Source organism: Macaca fascicularis, chromosome 8 (genome assembly GCF_037993035.2).
Source record: "Macaca fascicularis isolate 582-1 chromosome 8, T2T-MFA8v1.1".
In the NCBI taxonomy this organism is placed as follows: domain Eukaryota; kingdom Metazoa; phylum Chordata; class Mammalia; order Primates; family Cercopithecidae; genus Macaca; species Macaca fascicularis.
Genome location: NC_088382.1, coordinates 24018073 through 24033483, shown reverse-complemented (window position 1 = coordinate 24033483; position 15411 = coordinate 24018073). Strand labels below are relative to the sequence as shown.

General features: G+C 41.6%; 1 long non-coding RNA gene across 1 annotated transcript in view; it reads left to right on the top strand.

The window, feature by feature from the left end:
* Window positions 1-15411, top strand: part of LOC135964688 (uncharacterized) — a 125384-nt gene that overhangs the window by 107504 nt on the left and 2469 nt on the right. The gene's annotated exons all lie outside the window — the stretch shown is intronic.

Below are 15411 nucleotides of genomic sequence, written 5' to 3'. Positions count from 1 at the left end.
GGGATTGGAGTGGGGAGGTTGACAATATTAAATTACATGAAGAAATAAGTACTCACATTTTACATCGATCAGCACAAATGGCAATATTATATTCAAAGAAAGAGAAGAGACAGAGCCTCTCTAATATTCAAGATCGAGTAAGATTCATGAAAACGGTGGGGCTTAGTATCCTTCAAAAGCAGGTAGCAGTAGGCTAGGAAAAGGGTGGAGAAGAAGGTATTTCAGGTGTGAAAAAGCAGCATAGGCAAAAACACAGAATGCGCATGGGATGTTTCAGCACTTATCATAGAGAGATCCCAGTAAATGGAGGGTGCTGGCTAGAGAGTTGTTCTTAGAGAAAACATTAAATACAAGAACCCCAAACTTGCTTCCTCAGCACCCAGCATGGTGCCTAACACAGAGTAAGCATTCCTTACGTGTTTGTTGAACTGAGCTCATAAAATAACAATAATAATAAAGGAGACAGTCAGTCCCTGACCTGCACCAGGAACTTAGCATCTGGTAGAATGGAAAACATATGTATGTATCTACTTACGGCACAAATCAAAAGTGCTAAGTGCTGTTGGTACTATGATTAAAAAAAAATCTCCCAGAGTAGGTAATATAATTCCTCCTCTTTGTAAGCATCTAGAAGTGCTGATAAAATTGAGAAAAGTAACCATATTTTTTAATACATGTGCTAAATTGACAAGAGAAAAAGAGAAATCCCTAGAAGTAAAAAATGAAGTAAAAACACAAATCTGAGAATTGGAAGGAGGACGCTTTGGTCAATATGGATGAATGTAAATACAATGATGCTCCCTCCCTAAAAAATTCCACTTGCCAGCAGAGGCAGCCCATTCTCCTCTATCCCAAACACCAACTTATCCTTGCTTAAAGACCAGCTAAAGACCTCACCTACAGCAGTTGTGAAGCTATGCTCAAGTCTTGGGCTTCTGCCAATCCCCAGTGATTGGAACCTCTATTTCCATAGTTGTACAGAGGCAAGAGACAAAATCTGGATCCATGCAAGGGGCTGGGGGAATTGAGTTAGAGACCTCCACACAGAGCCAAGACATTGAGTGATCTCTCCCTCAATGTAAGATGGGCCACACCCATGCTGTGTGGGGTGGCCTCTGATCTCCATCAGGCCTTGCTCTAATCGGTAGACCATAGTAATGTCTGTGATCTTTGGGGATTAGGGATTAGTGTCAGGTCTCAGCGAATATTTAGTAATCTACCTCACCAAAGACTGGTTAATTCCCTTTCTTCCAGGCATACGAATCATGATAAATGGCTATAGGTCTCTGTGGGTGAAGTTTAGGAAAACAAATATGCAGCATAAACTCGCATTGGGGATGTAGAGTCCTTCTTTCGAGTCACCTAGTCTCTCCTTTAATCAAGAGCCTCTGGGTTGGTGAACTGCCTCAGTTCTTAGAATTAGGCGAAGGGCCACATCTTTTGGTGCCAAGATTTGGGTCATCAGTCTTGGAACTTTTTCAATTATTTATATCAAGTAAAACATCACTTTCAGCCCTAGAGACTGAGTTAGTAACAAACTAATTTCATTACTAAGCATTCCACAAATGAATTAGGTTCTACCAAAGACTCCTTTGAAGTCTACCCATTGTGATTACCATAAGTCAACCTTAGAGATGTTAAATATCCTCTCCCACCTTCTTTGGTGAGAGAGGGCAAGTTATTTAACGTCTCTGAGCCCCAAGAGCTTCATCTGTAAAATGGGAAAATACTGTAGCGCTTCCCTCTCATTGTCACTGTGACAATGCAATGAAGATGCACAGAAAGCATTTTTTACAATGCCTAGTGTATTATAAATGCTTAATAAATATTCATTGATATTAGCTGCTCATTAGGCCCTATTGCATTTTTTTTTTTTCTGGCAAAAGTGCCCATTGTGGTTTTGTTGGTTAAGGGCTGCCCCTTGGCTTCTACCACTGCTGGGTACCATCATCTCCATCAAAATTACAGAACCATCTACCATGACCCATCCTTCCTACAGAGAACAAGCCCTATAGAGCTTTTCAAGGAGGCTGGCTTCCCCTTCACCAATCTATTTCCCAGTGTGTTTGTTTTGTTTTGTTTTATTGTTGGTATTTGGTTTTTATTTATTTGTTTGCTTTTTGGTGAAGAAAGTGTCCTCTGAGCCCTCCAGGAAGATATTAGAGTGAGAATGAGTGGGTCTCACATACAACACATCCACTCCAGTTTGCCCACGTCTTTGCAGAGGTTGGATTTCTTCCTCTGCATTATACCAAAGAAATGTGGCTTCATCATTCACTGTAGTTCACTGATTTCAAGCTGCAATCAACCTTCCAAGCACACTGTAAGGGCACTTCTCAGCTGTTCTAACTAACACACCAAATCTATAATCTTCATTAAGTGCACTCATATCAATACATTTGACCCGATTCTACACAGTGTTTCTTTTGCTCTGATCTGGCACTCCTGAAATCTATTGCCACACATACTCCTCTTTTATTTTATTTTTTTTATCGTTTGAATTAGCTAGACCTTGCAATTCTTTCATTATGTAAAATACCCATTTCCCTGAGCCCTGTAGGCAATTGGGAGTGGTGAAGGTGGGTGTTAAAAGACATCAGTCCACCTATGCAAGGTTACTGCTTCAGTCGGGGTTTTTAGCTGACCTTTAAGCAAGGATAGGCTGATGTTTTGGGTAGAGGAAGATGGGCTGCTTCTGCTGGTAAGTGGAAATTTTTAAGGAGTGAGCATCTTGGCTTAAGTTCATCCAAATTTACCAAAATATCCACCTGCCAATGCTCACATCCCATTCTTCCTTAATCAGTGCCCTCACTTTTACTTAAGAAATTTAGGACAGTCATAAATTCAATTTGTGTAGCAATTCTCAAGCTACAAGATCAAATTTTGCAATGAGTTTTTAGGTACCTTGGTTATATAGCTATGGTCGATGAGATAATATTTTAGTGCAATTACAGAAACATCTGGTTTCTTGACGTTACCTTGAATGAGAATTTAAAGGACTGAGCTTGTCATTTTCTTTCTCTAAGTCATATGTATTCAGCCCACCCTACCATCCTTGATGTTCTCATTTATTATCAAAGTCTATTAAGTAACCAACAAGTTGAGTCTTCATAGCCTTGCCTTAAATAGTAATTCATTTCAAGAATTACAGGTGTTCATCAAGAGACCATAAAGAAATTCAAACAACAAGCCAAAACTGTGAGAAGATGTTTGCTACACAAACAGAAAGGGTTAGTATTCAGAATATATAAAGAACTTTTATGAGTCAATAAGAAATCAGGACAAAGATATCACGAGGCATTTAACATAACAACCCTGGTACAGCCAAGACAATTATAATAAAGATACTTATTCACAATAGTTATTAGAGGAATGGAAATGAAAACCATCTACTATTTAGTGCCATCAAAATCAGATGCAGAATTTCGTGAGTCTGACAATATCAAATATCAGCAAGGCAATGGAATTTTCATACACCAGAGATGACAGTGTAAATTAGTACAAGTACTTGGAAAATAATGTGGTTTTCTGACAAAGCATAAAATGCAAATACTCTACCAGCCAGCAAATCCACTTCAGGAGAAACTCTTGCACATCTGCAAGTATGATTATAACAGAAATATTTATAATAATAAATATTTTGGGGGAAAATCTACCAACATAAGGTATAAATACAGTGTTGCAATGTATAGTAAGTGCAAAAGAATTAACCAGAACTCCCTCTATTAACATAGGTGACCATTACAATATACTTGGGATGGAAAAAGATTGCAAAATGTGATTCAATGTATAAGACATTCATAGATAGGAAAATCCAACAATATATACTTTTAAAATAAATACCTGTGGTGCTCATGATGAGCTTGGAGCATCGTGGACTATTTGCCTGACCTAGGCACTTGCACCCATGTGGCATTTGCACCCACGTGAACTTAAATAAACCTCCATTGTGTTCGTAACAACACCTACAGCATGAATGCTCTGATCCCTATTTTTGCAAATGAGAGACATTAATCCTTCACCCAACAGTGCAGCAGGTGGTAGTGAGAACTAAAACCCAGATGGTCTGGGTCCAAGGTCACAATTTTCTCCCACCTGACCACAGCCAACACGTGTGGCCATCTGGTAACCCACCTCTCACTCATCTCTCCTCTTCTGACTGGTAATGTCTCTATGTCTGACTTTTATGCTGTCTTTTAGTCAGCTCCTCATGCTGTCTCTTGTCTCCAAGCCCAGATCTTAAGGGGAATCTTGGGAGTGGGACTGTGCCTTAAGTAATTGCTATATTTATTGTGGTGTCTAGTCCTGGTTTAGACACCAAAGAAGTTCTTATCAATCAATTAATCAATTCATTGAAGGTGAGTTAGAAGAGTGGCTCATAGAAACAATTGGGCAGGACATTAAATTTCAGAACAAAGTTGTTCAGGGGCTGGCAGCAAGCATATGTGGTAAAGGCAGCTGAGTTGCTTATGTGGGAGAGCACAAAGATCCCATTGACTATATAATAAAAGCTATGAACCATCTTCCCAAGGGCACACACATCTGCAAACACACAGACACAAAATTCTGTACACACATGAACCTCAGGATAAGGATCTTGGGATATAGCACTGGCCTGGAATTAGAGTCAAAGTGTCCAGTGATGTCAATCTGCTTTAGGGACCAAACCCATCCTAATGAGAGTGTCTTACCAGTGGCATTCGGGGAGAAGTCTGCCTGAAACTCGTCTCTGAAAGTCCTGGGTCTCCTCAGTCTCTGGTTATCTCACTTTCTCTTTGCCTTAGCTTTTCAAATTCAGCTTTATCTCTAATCAGGCCTTCATGTATTCTCCCCACCTCACCAATTTTGGCCAGCTCTTCTCACTCTGGTTTCCTGCTTACAGCTTTTTGGACTTAGTGCCCTAACCTCTGGAACTCCCTGTAGGTGGACACTTGGCCAGGCTCAGCCTGGGATTCCAGGTTCTCAGCTTCCTTCCCTGATTCGAGCCTAGCCCTGCTCCAATAAGACCTCCCTGGGTGTCCCAACATGAGCACTTTCTCAGTCTCTGATCATCTAAGTAATCTCTTTCATCACCCCGAGGCTCAGGTGCCTTGCCTGAGAATGAGGAAAATGACAACTATCTTACAGCATTATTGAGAACACTAAATGTGAGCTCTATATGTGTATTGTATATATGCAAGTGTGGGGCTCTGACAGAAAAAAAGTGTGACACATTTCCTGATCGAAGGCACTATTTTCTGTTTGTAGCTTATGTTGTATAAAAGTACCATAAAATTATTATTATTACCATCATCATCAATAAGAAAAGTGGCTGTGGGGTGCCAGAATTCTTTTCACCATATGACAGTGGATGCAGCTTTATTAGAGGAAATGCCAGCTCTGAGCATGCCTTACCTGGGAACAATGGAGATGTCAAAGAGAAAGACTAAGGCCCATGATGCATGGCTAGTTCACCTATAGGTGGCCCTTAAGCTGCTCCACACTGCATTTGGCAGGTGTGAGGATTCCAAAGCTTAGAAGGACCCAGTAGCTGGCAGTGCCCAGGGAGGCCTGCCTTTGAGCTCTTTCTATCAGATCTTAACAAAGGCAGGGGCTGTGCACTGGTCCTGGGTGGCCTATTTTTGGGATAATTGCCATGCTGCTTTTTTTGGGTGTCTTACATCAAAGATACGGGGATGAAGGTCAAAAATGGGGAGCCGTGGGCTGGGTGTGGCAGCTAATGCCTGTAATTCCAGCATTTTGGGAAGCTGAAGGAGGAGAATTGCTTGAGGCCATGAGTTTAAGACTAGCCGGGGCAACATAGTGAGACCTTGTCTTTACAAAAGAAAAAAAAATTAGCTGGGCATCATGACTCATTCTTGTAATTCCAGCTACTCAGGAGGTTGAGGTGGGAGGACATCTGAGTCTAGGAGTTCATGCCACTGCACTCCAGTCTGGGTGCCCGAGTGAGATCCTGTCACTAAAAAACATTTTTTAAAATTGGGAGTCTTACCTCACCTCTATATCCCAGGCTTTCCCACAGATACTCTAGCAGCTTCTAGAGTGCCTTAGCCATCAGCTCTGGGCCTGGCCTGACTCCACTCTGCCATTGCTGGCCTAATCACAGTCCCTCCTCCTGTTTCTCCAAAGGTCTTCCTGCCTCCTGATCACTTGCTCCATAGTCAACCCCTTCCTTGCTGGCTAACTCTTTCTTTTTCCTCATCCCTTGCCTGATTACTCTATACATTACTTTCTAGGCAATAATCCTTTAGGTTATTGTTAGTAACAATTTAATTGTAGCTATCACTGATGAGTTAATATTAGCCATCATTTATAGAGCAAATGCTAGATGCCACGTCATCCACTGAGCATCTTAGATGCATTATCTAAACTTTACAACATTCCTAAGAGTTGGATTTTTAAATTATACTTTAAGTTCTGGGGTACATGTGCAGAATGTGCAGGTTTGTTACATAGGTATACATGTGTCATGGTGGTTTGCTGCACCCATCAACCTGTCCCCCACATTAAGTATTTCTTCTAATGCTATCCCTCCCCTAGCCATCCCCCACCAGGCCCCAGTGTGTGATGTTCCCCTCCCTGTATCCATGTCTTCTCATTGTTCAACTCCCACTTATGAGTGAGAACATGTCATGTTTGGTTTTCTGTTCTTGTGTTAGTTTGCTGAGAATGATGGTTTCTAGAGTCATCCATGTCCCTGCGAAGGACATGAACTCATTCTTTTTTATGACTGCGTAGTTTTCCATGGTGTATATGTGCCACATTTTCTTTATCCAGTCTATCATTGATGGACATTTGGGTTGGTTCCAAGTTTTTGCTATTGTGAATAGCGCCACAATAAACATACACGTGCATGTGTCTTTATAGTAGAATAATTTACAATCCTTTGACCCAGTAATGGGATTGCAGGGTCAAATGGTATTTTAAGGAAGTGCCACACTGTCTTCCACAATGATTGGACTACTTTACACTCCCACCAACAGTGTAAAAGCATTCCTATTTCTCCACATCCTTTCCAGCATCTGTTCTTTCCTGACTTAATATTGCCATTCTAACTGGCAAGAGATGGTATCTCATTGTGGTTTTGATTTGCATTTCTCTAATGACTAGTGATAATGAGCATTTTTTCATATGTTTCTGGGCTGCATAAATGTCTTCTTTTGAAAAGTGTCTGTCCGTATCCTTTGCCCACTTTTTGATGGGGTTGTTTTGTTCTTCTAAATTTGTTTAAGTTCTTTGTAGATTTTAGATATTAGCCCTTTGTCAGATGGATAGATTGCAAAACTTTTCTCCCATTCTGTAGGTTGCCTGTTCACTCTGATAGTTTCTTTTGCTGTGCAGAAGTTCTTTAGTTTGATTAGATCCCATTTGTCAATTTTGGCTTTTGTTGCCATTGCTTTTGGTGTTTTAGACCTGAAGTCTTTGCCCATGCCTATGTCCTGAAGGGTGTTGCCTAGGTTTTTTCCTAGGATTTTTATTATTTTAGGTCTTACGTTTAAGTCTTTAATCCATCTTGAGTAGATTTTTGTATAAGGTGTAAGGAATGGGTCCAATTTCAGTCTTCTTCATATGGCTAGCCAGTTTTGCTACACCATTTATTAAATAGGGAATCTTTTCCCCATTGCTTGTTTTTCTCAGGTTTGTCAAAGATCAGATGGTTGTAGATGTGTGGTGTTATTTCTGAGGCATCTGTCCTGTTGCATTGGTCTATATCTCTGTTTTGATACCAGTACCATGCTGTTTTGGTTACTGTAGCCTTGTAGTATAGTTTGAAGTCAGGTAGAGTGATGGGTCCAGCTTTGTTCTTTTTGCTTAGGATTGTGTTGGCTATGCAGGCTCTTTTTTGGTTACATACGAACTTTAAAGTACTTTTTTCCAATTCTGTGAATAAAGTCAATGGTAGTGTAATGAGGATAGCATTGAATCTATAAATTACCTTGGGCAGTATGGCCATTTTCACGATATTGATTCTTCCTATCCATGAGCATGGAATGTTCTTCCATTTGTTTGTGTCCTCTTTTATTTCGTTGAGCAGTGGTTTGTAGTTCTCCTTGAAGAGGTCCTTCACATCCCCTGTAAGTTAGAGTCCTAGGTATTTTATTATCTTTGTACCAAATTTTTCCGTTTGTTTGTGTCTGCTCTTATTTCCTTAAGCAGTAGTTTGTAGTTCTCCTTGAAGAAGTCCTTCACATCCCTTGTAAGTTTGATTCCTAGGTATTTTATTCTCTTTGTAGCAATTGTGAATGGGAGTTCACTCATGGTTTGGCTGTTTGTCTGTTACTCGTGTATGGGAATGCTTGTGATTTCTGCACATTGATTTTGTATCCTGAGACTTTGCTGAAGTTGCTTATCAGCCTAAGGAGATTTTGACCTGAGACAATGGGGTTTTCTAAATATATAATCATGTCATCTGCACACAGATACAATTTGACTTCCTCTCTTCCTATTTGAATACCCTTTATTTCTTTCTCTTGCCTGATTGCCCTGGCCAGAACTTCCAATACTATGTTGAACAGGAGTGGTAAGAGAGGGTATCCTTGTCTCGTGCTGGTTTTCAAAGGGAATGCTTCCAGTTTTTGCCCATTCAGTATGATACTGGCTGTGGGTTTGTCATAAATAGCTCTTATTATTTTGAGATATGTTCCATTGATACCTAGTTTATTGAGAGTTTTTAGCATGAAGGGGTGTTGAATTTTGTTGAAGGCCTTTCTGCATCTATTGAGATAATCATGTGGTTTTTGTCATTGGTTCTGTTTATGTGATGGATTACATTTATTGATTTGTGTATGTTGAACCAGCCTTGCATCACAGGTATGAAGCCAACTTGATCGTCGTGGATAAGCTTTTTGATGTGCTGCTGGATTCCGTTTGCCTGTATTTTATTAAGGATTTTGGCATTGATGTTCATCAGGGATATTGGCCTGAAATTTTCTTTTTGTTGCTTCTCTGCCAGGTTTTGGTATCCGGATGACTCTGGCCTCATTTTTCTATTGATTGGAATGTTTCAGAAGGAATGGTACCAGCTTCTCCTTGTACCTCTGGTAGAATTCAGCTGTGAATCCATCTGGTCCTGGACTTTTTTTGGTTGGTAGGCTATTAAATTACTGCCTCAATTTCAGAACTTGTTTTTGGTCTATTCAGGGATTTGACTTCTTCCTGGTTTAGTCTTGGGAGGGTATATGTGTCCAGGAATTTATCCAGTTCTTCTAGATTTTCTAATTTATTTGTGTAGAGGTGTTTATAGTATTTTCTGATGGTAGTATGTATTTCTGGGGGATCAGTCAGCAGTGATATCCCCTATATCATTTTTTATTGCATCTATTTGATTCTTCTCTCGTCTTCTTTTTCAGTCTGTCTAGTGGTCTATCAGTTTTGTTGCTCTTTTCCAAAAACCAGCTCCTGGATTCATTGATTTTTTGAAGGGTTTTTCATGTCTCTATGTCCTTCAGTTCTGCTCTGATCTTAGTTTATTTCTTGCCTTCTGCTAGCTTTTGAATGTTTGCTCTTGCTTCTCTAGTTCTTTTAATTGTGATGTTCGGGTGTCAATTTTAGATCTTTCCTACTTTCTCTAGTGGGCATTTAGTGCTATAAATTTCCCTCTACACACTGCTTTAAATGTGTCCCAGAGATTCTGGTACATTGTGTCTTTGTTCTCATTGGTTTCAAAGAACATCTTTATTTCTGCCTTCATTCTGTTATGTACCCAGTAGTCATTCAGGAGCAGGTTGTTCAGTTTCCATGTAGTTGTGTGGTTTTGAGTTTCTTAATCCTAGTTCTAATTTGATTGCACTGTGGTCTGAGAGACTGTTTGTTGTGATTTCCATTCATTCACATTTGCCCAGGAGTGTTTTACTTCCAATTAAGTGACCAATTTTAGAATAAGTGTGATGTGGTGCTGAGAAGAATGTATATTCTGTTGATTTGGGGTGGAGAGTTCTGTAGATGTCTATTAGGTCTGCTTGGTCCAGAGCTAAGTTCAAGTCCTGAATATCCCTGTTAATTTTCTGTCTCATTGATCTGTCTAATGTTGACAGTGGGGTGTTAGAGTCTAAGTCTCTTTGTAGGTCTCTAAGGACTTGCTTTGTGAATCTGGGTGCTCCTATTTTGGGTACATATATATTTAGGATAGTTTGCTCTTCTTGGTGCATAGATCACTTTACCATTATGTAATGGCCTTCTTTGTCTCTTTTGATCTTTGTTGGTTTAAAGTCTGTTTTATCAGAGATTAGGATTACAACTCCCGCTTTTTTTTTTGCTTTCCATTTGCTTGGTAAATGAGCCTATATGTGTGTCTTTGCATGTAAGATGGGTCTCCTGAATACAGCACACCAATGGGTCATGACTCTTTATCCAGTTTGCCAGCCTGTGTCTTTTCACTGGGGCATTTAGCCCATTTACATTTAAGGTTAATATTTTTATGTGTGAATTTGATCCTGTCATTATGATACTAGCTGCTTATTTTGCCTGTTAGTTGATGCAGTTTCTTCATAGTGTCAATGGTTTCTACAATTTGGTATGTTTTTGCAGTAGCTGTTACCAGTTGTTCCTTTCCATGTTTAGTGCTTCCTTCAGGAGCTCTTGTAAGGTAGGCCTGGTGGTGACAAAAATCTCTCAGCATTTGCTTGTCTATAAAGGATTTTATTTCTCCTTCACTTCTGAAGCTTAGTTTGCCTGGATATGAAATTCTGGATTGAAAATTCTTTTCTTTAAGAATGTTGAATATTGGCCCCCACTGTCTTCTTGTTGGTAGGGTTTCAGAGAGATCCACTGTTAGCCTGACAGGCTTCCCTTTGTGGGTAACTTGACGTTTCTTTCTGGCTGCCCTTAACATTTTTTCATTTCAACCTTGGTGAATTTGGTGATTATGTGTTCTGGGGTTGCTTTCCTTGAGGAATATGTTTGTAGTGTTCTGCATATTTCCTGAATTTGAATGTTGGCCTGCCTTGCTAGGTTGGGGACATTCTCCTCAGTGTTTTCCAACTTGGTTCCATTCTCCCTGTCACATTCAGCTACACCAATAAAATGTAGATTTGGTCTTTTCACATAGTCCCATATTTCTTGGAGGTTTTGTTAGTTCCTTTTTATTCTTTTTTTCTCTAATCTTGTCTTCTTGCTTTATTTCATTAACTTGATCTTCAATCTCTGATATCCTTTCTTCTACTTCTGATATCCAATCTTCTACTTCTTCAAGTAGAAGATTGGCAAGTATCAATTTGGCTGTTGATACTTGTGTATGCTTCATGAAGTCCACGTGTTATTTTTTTCAGCTCCATTATGTTCTTCTCTAAACTGGTTATTCTAGTTAGCAATTTGTCTAACGTTTTTTCAAGGTTCTTAGCTTCCTTGCACTGGGTTAGAACACGCTCCTTTAGCTCAGAGGAGTTTGTTATTACCCACCTTCTGAAGCCTACTTCTGTCAGTTTATCAAACTCATTCTCCATCCAGTTTTGTTCTCTTGCTGGCAAGGAGTTGTGATCCTTTGGCAGAGAAGAGGTATTCTGGTTTCTCCCCTCCTTTGTGGATTTATCTACCTTTGGTCTTTGATGTTGGTGACCTTCAGATGGGGTCTTTGAGTGGATGTGCTATTCCTTTCTGTTTGTTAGTTTTCCTTCTAATAATCAGGCCACTCTGCTGCAGGTCTGCTGGAGTTTCCTGGAGGTCCACTCCAGATTCGGTTTGCCTGGGGATCACCAGCAGAGGCTGCAGAACAGCAAAGATTGCTGCCTTTTCTTTCCTCTGGAAGCTTCATCCCAGAGGGGCACCTGCCAGATGCCAGCCACAGCTTTCCTGTATGAGGTGTCTGTCAGCCCCTAATGGGAGGTGGCTCCCAGTCAGGTACCCAACTTGAGGAGGCATTCTGACCCTTAGCACAGCTCGAATGCTGTGCCGGGAGGTCCACTGCTCTCTTCAGAGCCATCAGACAGGGAGGTTTAAGTTTGCTGAAGCTGTGCTCACAGCTGTCCCTTCCTGCAGGTGTTCTGTCCCAGGGAAATGGGGGTTTTATCTGTAAGTTGCCTGGGGCTGCTGCCTTTTTTTTTTTTCAAAGATGCCCTACCCAGAGAGGAGAAATCTGGCAGTCTGGCCACAGCAGCCTTGCTGAGCTGCAGTGGGCTCTGCCCAGTTTGAACTTCCCGGTGGCTTTGTTTACACTGTTGAGGTAAAACCACCTACTCAAGCCTTAGCAATGGCAGATACCCCTCCCTCCACCAAGCTGGAGTGTCCCAGGTTGATCTCAGGCTGCTGCTGTGCTGGCAGTGAGAATTTCAAGCCAGTGGATCTTAGTTTGCTGGCTCCACGGGGGTAGAACCTGCCTAGCCAGACCACTTGGCTCCCTGGCTTCAGCACCCCTTTCCAGGGGAGTGAACAGTTCTGCCATGCTGGTGTTCCAGACGCCACTGGTGTATGAACAAAAAAATAGCTCTTGCAACTAGTTCATTTTCTGCCCAGATGGCCTCCCAGTTTTGTGCTTGAAACCCAGGGCCCTGGTAGGGTAGGCACCGGAGGGGGTCTCCTGGTCTGTCGGTTGCAAACACCATGGGAAAAGTACAGTATCTGGGCTGGAGTGCATGGTTCCTGATGCTCAATGTCCCACCCTGCTTTGGCTCGCCCTCTGTGGGCTGCACCCAGTGTCTAACCAGTCCCAGTGGGATGAACTGAGGTACCTCAGTTGGAAATGCAGAAATCACCTGCCTTCTGCAGCGATCTCACTGGGAGCTGTTCCTATTTGGTCATCGCCTGCTGAGCTCTTATCTTCCTTTTATAGATGCATTGTCTGAAGTAAATTGCAGCACCTGCACACCACAACAAGTTGGCTGACTTCAAAGTCTTTACCTCTTACCAGTGTTTCTCCATGTGAGAGAAATGTGCCCTCTTTTAAGGGAACAACATTTTGCATGGATCCCCTTAAATAGTTTTAAGACATCTGAAAACATAAAACTAGTTATTAATTTATTATACTTACCCCCTTAAATAGTCATAGCCTGAATCTGTCAGGATAGGCAGTAATAACAAAAGTCCCTCTTAGTGGTTGCAAACATTGATTGTTTCTCTGAGTAGCAGGGAGCTCATCTGACCCAGCAGCCACCAATACTGCACCAGTCAAGTCCTGGCAAGAGACAAAAAGGACACCTAAACTGAAGTCTTTGAGGAGCAGTTTATCTGTTATTTATTTGCACTATTTACAAGGCAAAGGAGGCGTTAGGGAAAGCGGTTAAGTTACAGTTTACTACCAGAAGGCTAGAAATGCTTAGCCAGCCTTTCCATGAAGACACAAGATGGGGAAGCAGTTACCAGCACCTGGAGAGTGACTGGCAGAGGGATGCAGCCAACCCAGACTGACCTGGCACACGGAGCCAAGGGACTTATTCCTACTCTTTGGACCCCATTCACCTCCTGCCCTGCAGTCTCCTGCCAGAACACTCCATGGGGCAAATCCAACTGGAAGTTAGAATAGAAGGGAGACCATGGACCCAGTTTCTACAGACCCGCTTCCAGAGGAGGCACAGAGGAGTTGGGACGCACCTGGAGCAGCACACAGGGAGATACTGCGAGAGGCAAAGGCAGTGCTGGAGAGACTCACACTGCAGCTAAATACTGTGGAGCGTCACTTCGCACTCATAACTCACCGGCCAGAACTAATCATGTGTCCTGCTCACCGTGCCATTTTACCACATGTCCAGAAAGAGAAGAACAGGCTGTCTGTGGCAGCCACAAACCCAAAACAAATTTACAGATTAAATACAAAGAAGATGACAGAATCCAAACTATTACAGTCAGTATTGCTTTGCTAAAACTCAGTCAACCACCCAGGACATGAGCACATCCAACAGGTCCTCTGAGTTTGGCTTGCCTCTGCTTCCACGTGCCTTGTGACAACTCAGTTCTCCCACGAACACATCAGCATCCATGAAGTCATTTGGTTTTCACTTGGCAGGAGTGTGCCATTTACATTGCAATTTCCCCTCTGTTCTTTTCTATCTAGACTGCGTCAATTACTGTAGTGCTAATTGTTACAGACAGGACCACAATGCCAAGGCAAATGGGGACAATGAAATCAGTGGCTGGTTTTAAGGTGGTTATCTATATGGTCCGGAAAAATGCTTATATTAATTTTTTTGGATTGCCATTGAATCGGAAACAAAGTTCAGCAATTCTCATGGAGAAGCCAGAGATCTGTTAGAAACAGCTTCTACTAGTCCTTTCTTTTTCCTCCTCCTCACCCCAGCACAGGGAAAGCGGAGGTGGTAATACCCTAGTGCACCTGGAAGGTGCAGTTCTTGCTCCTTCCACCCTCATTCCTCTGCTTTCTCACCTTCCCCTCCTTGCAGTGTGTCAGTGCCTTCCTTAACTCACATCCTTACCCATCAGCCCTGACGCCTGGGATACTCTCTTCATTGTCTTCAGCCCCAACTATTTTAAGTAATCCCTGAGTCACACATCTGAACATGTTTCTGCCATATAACGACAAGCTGAGGTTTCCTGAGAACATTTTCTTACTCACTACAACTCTCCGCTGATATCACCCTCTCACATCTACGTGACCAGAGCAGTCCAGGTCTCCAAGCCCTGTGTAGTACGTACCTACCTTAGAGCCCTCTGGATAGGACTCAAGTGATCTCTTCACATTCTAAAATTGAATGCAACATTTTATGTGTAGGTATTCAAGTACATCTTGCTTGTGGGAGGAGAGGTTGTCCAGAATTTCATCAGATTCTCAAAGAGGTCTGGGACCTAATGAATGCTGATGTTTTTTTCTGTTTCACACTGTTCATTGAAAACTTCATGATACTCATTTCCATTTTACAGAAAACTTCTCTGTACTTCTGTTAAAACAAAATAATGTATATAAGATCCTCCATTTATATATGTAAATATATATATATATATTTGAATGCAGACACTATGCCAAACACTGTCTGTGGTCTACCTATAGCCAAGTGTCCCTTGTCTTTTCTGGAAGAGCCTGATTTTGAATGGATGTTCATTCTCCAGTGCATCAGATATGTTGGCTTCCTTCTTCTTCCAGTGGTTAATCATGATTTAACTAAGCTATTATTGCACAACGAATTATCACAAACTTAGTAGCTTAAAATAACACATGTAATGTCACAGTTTCTATCAGTCAGGAGCCTGGCCATGGCTTACCTGGGCCATCACAAGGCTGGACTCAAGAGTCAGCCTGGCTGTGTTCTCTTCTGGGAGCTTGACTGGAGAAGAATCTGCTTCCAAGCTTACTTATTTTCTCGGGGTTGTGGAATACAGGGTGATTGTGGAATATAGAGTTTTTGTTCCTTGCTGGCTGTTGGCTTGAGGCTGCCCACTTAAAACCTTTCCACCTGGCTTAATTCATCAAGCCAGCAAGCAGAAATCTCAGGGAGACAGAGCCTTATATAAAGTGACATAATGTAATCA